Genomic DNA, 6,000 nt, shown 5'->3' on the forward strand with positions numbered 1-6,000 from the left:
GTCAAATCGCTAGTACGCCACATTCACGAAGCCATACTCTAAGGGGGGATATAAGGAAGCGGCCTATAAAATGACCATTGAGTGGGTGCCCACTCTCACCCACCGCTCCCTTGTATGATGGTGGCTCATTAGTCGAACATAATTGATAGAACATAACCTCTTAAAAGTATGATGCTATTAAAGGAATAGAACCTTTTGAATAAATCCCAACTTTAGTTACTTTAGGACAAAAATGTGAAGTGTATGCTAATTCATGAAAATGCACATCACTCTTTATATGTCGTTAGTGGAGTGTGCGTGGTTAACCAACACACTAATCTGTGACTATAAAGTTGAGTAACGGAAAATCGAAAATCATCATTGTTAATGGAGCGTGTGTGGTTTACCGACACATTAATTCGAGATGATAAATGACATCGAGGTTGTCAAGCGCGTTTCATGGTTATCCATATCTTATTTGTGATTCTCGGCATCCCAATCACAAATTTGAAGAGTATAATCTAAGATTAAACATGTCATTGATAATTTTCAATGAATCTCAAATGATCTAGGAATTTCATGTTAGATTGAAATTGGTAAATTTGTATTACCTAGCTTAATAAATTCACAATTAGATTACACCATCCATCTTCTTTGTTGTGAAATGTATTTTGGATCCTAGCCTTGAATATTTATTTTGGGTTAAAATACTAATGATTTATATCACTAACTAAAACCTATGTCTCTTTATATATATGTCTGGAAATGATGATCTCGCTACTACTAAATCTACCCCCTCTAACTTAAACTTCGCATTACTCTCGATTCTATCAAAAAATAAGCTCACTAGTCCCAACTACATGGACTGGATGACAAACATTTTTATGACGCCACTAAGGTTGCATGCATCATGGTAGTGACTATGACACCTGAGCTGGCCAAGTTATATAAGGAATACTGACCATATGAGATGGCTCTCGACCTTGCTAGAGAGTTCTACAAGAAGGCAAGAGAAGAGCGCTTTGAAGTGTTCAAATCTATTATGGCATGCGAGCTCACGGAAGGAGAATCTGTTTTCCCTCACGTACAAAAGATGAAAAGGTATGTGGAGTAACTACAATGGCTCAAGGTGTCGTTTGACGAGGAGTTGGCCATTGACATGGTCCATAACTCCTTACCTCCTAGTTATAATCAGTTCATTATGACTTATCATTTGAACAAAATGGAGACAACATTGACCCAACTCCATAACTTGTTGCAAACAGCTGAGTAGGGGATGAAGAAAACTAATGGCAATTCTGCAACAAGTTCTCCTGTCGTGGCCATTGGATTCGGAAAAGGGAAAAAAGGAAGGCTCCTTCCTAATCTAGCAGGGAAGCGAATGCCCATGTTGGAGGGTCATTGGAGAAGAATCTGTCTGAAATACTTGCATGACTTGAAGGATGGTAAAATCAAGGTGTCCTCTTCAGGTATTTACACTATTCAAGTTAGTAACACACAACCTTCTCATTATTGGGTCCTTGATACAAGATGTGATTTCCATACTTGTTTTGATTTGTAGGGACTAAGAGAAAGTGAGGAAGTGGAGCATGGAAGGTTGAACCTGATCATAGGAAATATGCGGTGTTCACTTGTTACCAAGATTGGAACTTATAAACTTGTGCGGTAGTGATGTTAGGTTTAATTTGATTAATTGTTGTTATTCGTCGGATATGACGCAAAACATTATTTCATTTCATGCATTATTTAGACAAGGTTTTAGATATTCATTTAATAATGATATTGGATCTATTTATGTTTTTCATAATTGTGTTTTTATGTTTAAAGCTTTACTTTGTAATGGTGTGTATGAAAATGTTACTTTTGTGGATAACCTAGGAAATATTGTGCTTCATATTGATTCATCCAATGGTGTGGACAAGGCATGTTTATGGCATTGTCATATTCGGCACATAAACAAGAAATGCATCGCCCAACTCCAAAAGGATGAAGTGTTGGAATCATTTGGTCTTAGGAAATATGATGAATACGAATCTTATCTCTTGGGCAAGATGAAAAAATCAACTTTCTCTGGATCATGTGAAACAAGTGAAGGATTATTGGACCTAATCCATACGGATCTATATGGACCATTTAGATCCACCACAAAGGATGCTAATCGATATTACGTGACATTTATGGATGACTATAGCATATATTGTTATATCTACTTAATTAAACATAAATCAGAAACCTTTGAAAAGTTCAAAGAGTTTAAGCACGAAGCTGAGAATCAATTAGGCGGGAAGATAAAGATGCTCAAATCTGATAGAGGTGGTGAGTATCTTAGTATCGATATCCACGACTATCTCAAGGAATGTGGAATCGTGTCACAATTGACTCGCCCTAGAACACCACAACTTAATGGTGTAGCTGAGAGGCGTAATCGAACCTTACTAGATATGGTTCGTTCCATGATGATTCGAGCTTCTCTTCCTATTCATTTATGGGAGTATACCTTAGAGATAGTGTCACAACTAGCCTTTTTGGCTAGGAAATTCCGCCCTCAAGTAAGCAAGGACTATTGTGAGACTTGTGCTAACACTTCTAAGTGTACAATATGAGTTCCTAATGAGCCATGTAGAGTTAGAATGCAAATATCTCCTAAATCTCTCCAAGTATGTGAAATCTCTCCCAAATCTCTCCAAGTATGTGAAATCTCTCCAAGTATATCGAATCTCTCCAAAATCTCTTCAAGTATGTGAAATTTATCCCAAATCTCTCCAAGTATGTGAAATCTCTCCAAGTATATCGAATCTCTCCAAAATCTCTCCAAGAATGTGAAATCTCTCCCAAATCTCTTCAAGTATGTGGAATCTCTCCCAAATCTCTCCAAGTATGTGAAATCTCTCCACGTATATCGAATCTCTCCCGAATCTCTCCAAGTATGTGAGATCTCTCACAAATCTCTCTAAGTATGTGAAATCTCTCCTAAATCTCTCCACGTATCTCAAATCTCTCTCAAATCTCTCTAAGCACCTTCCTTAGTCGAAAACAGCTTAAAACCGGAAGAGGAAACCGAAAAGGACCCTCTTGGTCCGGAACCTCTTGGCCGGAACCCTCTTGGTCCATAACCCTCTTGGTCCGGAACCTCTTAGTCCTGAACCTCTTGGTCCGGAACCCTCTTGGTCCGGAACCTCTTAGCCGGAACCCTCTTGGTTCGGAACCCTCTTGGCCGGAATACCCTAGTCACCTTCGGAACTCCCCTATTGGCTTCGGATCTAGCCTGCTCCGGAATGGTGAAATCTTGCTAAGGAACCTTGCATCTCGGAAGCCTCTCATCCGGATAAGTTCGCAGCTCCGAAAGATCTAGCCTCGCCCCGTTTCGGTCCGGACTACTGACTTCGCCCCTGATCCGCCTCCTGACTTCGGAATCCGAGAAAGTGCTCCGGACCTCTCATATTGACTCTGGATCTTGCTGAATGGCTCCGGAACTCCTCCTATGCACTTCGGAACCTCGCAGACCCGACCCTCCCCTCCGGAATTTGATTTAGAGCTTCGGAAATCACCCTATGACTCCGGAATTCACCTTTTAGCTCCGGATTTTGGACTATTTCGGACCTTTTCATCATTTTAGGACATTTTGACGCCGGAAATCACACCAAACTCTCATTTTTCCTATCCTAAACCCCTTAAACCCCTACTTTATGCCAAAATTAATTATTTTAAACATATTTACATAAAATAAATGTTTGGGATTTAGGAAGATCTTATCCTAAATCAAGATAAGGACAAAGAGGTTGACCTTGTGATTTGATGAAATTCTCATTCCCCATGCAAATCACAGTATCCCATGCTTTACCCACCAAATAACAAAGCTTGGACCATCAGATCCCCATGCACCAAAGATTCCCTCCCTTTTCTTAAACTCCTAAAACAACGACAGTAGAAGAAAGATTGGGCTCTCCATTTCCTCTCACTCCTCTCATTTCCTCTCAAAAGCTTATCCCAAGGGCAAGAACAAGGATCTTGCTGGAAGCAAAATTTCTCAAATCTTCCCTGGAGTTTTTCTAAAGTAAGTTCTCCACTCATCTAAGATTTTACATAATTTTTAAAATGAATCCATATTATTTCATTCATAATAATATGTGATAATCAACCTTAGGATAACATTCTTCCCAGAGAAGTTCCTCATCTCAGCCAAAAGTTTAAGCTTGAGATCTTCACTCCATAACTCCAAACAACTCCTCAACCAACTCAAGGTGAGCTTCATACCCCACCTTTTTCCAAGTTTTTATTGTTTTTTGGGGGAGAGTACAAGTCAAATCTTGCCTAAATACTTGATTAATTGCATGTATACGTATGTTTGTATGTGTGTGTGAAATATTATTAAATTATTATTTTAGTAATATTCTCATGAACGTAAGATTTCACAACTTCATAAAGAACAATGGATACTTTGTGTACAAAAGAGCCTCCCAACTATTGGGTGTGTCCAACTTAACCCCTTTATCTATGCTTTCATGTCTAGAGATAAAACTTATAAAAAATGGACCTTGGTAAGTTGACACTATTTCTAGTAATTTTCAAAAATGGGAACTTTGTGACTATTTGCAAACTATCAGGGAGTATTTTATAAATATTCAATATAAAAGTTTGCGTCAAGAAAATACACAAATAGAGCCTTCATGACAGAAATATTTGCATGTCATGAACTGTTGTCGTAAAACCTCAAACAACATAAGTAATGTTCTATATGTCATAAAACAGAAAATGCGTGTCATAACCGGCAGTTATAAATTTATATAAATTATAACTTGACACTTTTTCTCTTAACTAAAACAACTTATTTTCAATAAACAAAAAGGAACGAACACGAGCACCCAGTTAACGAGCACAATCAACGATATGGAACGAGAACGATATTTCCATTCAATAAGTACGAATTTCATTATTTATCTAACAAATAATGGATCTCTAACGATTGCTCAAAAGTTTGTTAATATTCTAGTCAGACAAATCTCAAAAGTACCTAAATATAAAAATATTAGTGTACGTCTAAAGTCCTGTAGGGAGTTATAGCCAGAGTCTCCTGGAGGGAGAGCGGGAATTTGTGTATAGATCTATACGGGGTTGACACCCCGCACCTTCGCTGTTCGCTACAGCTAGACATGTCAGTCTAGGGTGACAAATGTCTTTTCCAAACCGAGGGCGTCTGAGAAACGCCAAAACAGACATTCCGTCAAGATTAGTATGGTTATAACGACTCACTAGAATATGTTATGTCATCTAGAAATTTATGTAAGGAAAAACCTCATAAATAAATTTTGGCACGTTGTGTTGACCGTCATACACATGATAAGTGATGGCCCGCATTTGTTGCGTTGACTGTCCTTTTTCATAGCGTAGAATGACCATAATTTCCATGTTGATTCTTTCTCCTAACAAGTATAGAGTCGTAATACTGCTATTTTACAAATTAAAAAGCGTAGGACTCTATGGAAAACGTTTGTAAACGATTTTGAAAATGATAAACCAACCCACACATATACATAGTTGGAACTAGAACTTACGAATATTTTATAGCAGAAAATATAGGATTTTCTGGGGAAAAACGATTTTCTACGATTTCGATAACGATAAACTAGAAAGCACACTCAATTTTACTCGATAAGAGGAACAAGATTTTCAACCATATTCTCTTTTTGAAAATAAGGGATTTTTCTGGAAACGGTTGATTATTACTATTCAAAAGAACTATTCTCGTACACAACTCGCTTTTACAAATCACACTACTTTTCAAAATCACTCCTTATAAGGATGAATAAAAGTAATGACATGCACACATATACCCATGATTTTCAAGGCAAGACTTCAAACGATTTCATAGAAAATATCGGATTTTCTGAAAGTACAATAAGAACGATTCTAAACAAGTGTAAACGACTTTATACAAAAATGCTTATGAACTCACCAACTTTTTAGTTGACGCTTTTCAAAACGACTTGTATTCTCAGGGATCTAGTAAGCAGGTACCAAGGG

Source organism: Lactuca virosa, chromosome 9, assembly GCF_052849685.1.
Source record: "Lactuca virosa cultivar CGN04683 chromosome 9, Lactuca_virosa_CGN04683_v6, whole genome shotgun sequence".
In the NCBI taxonomy this organism is placed as follows: domain Eukaryota; kingdom Viridiplantae; phylum Streptophyta; class Magnoliopsida; order Asterales; family Asteraceae; genus Lactuca; species Lactuca virosa.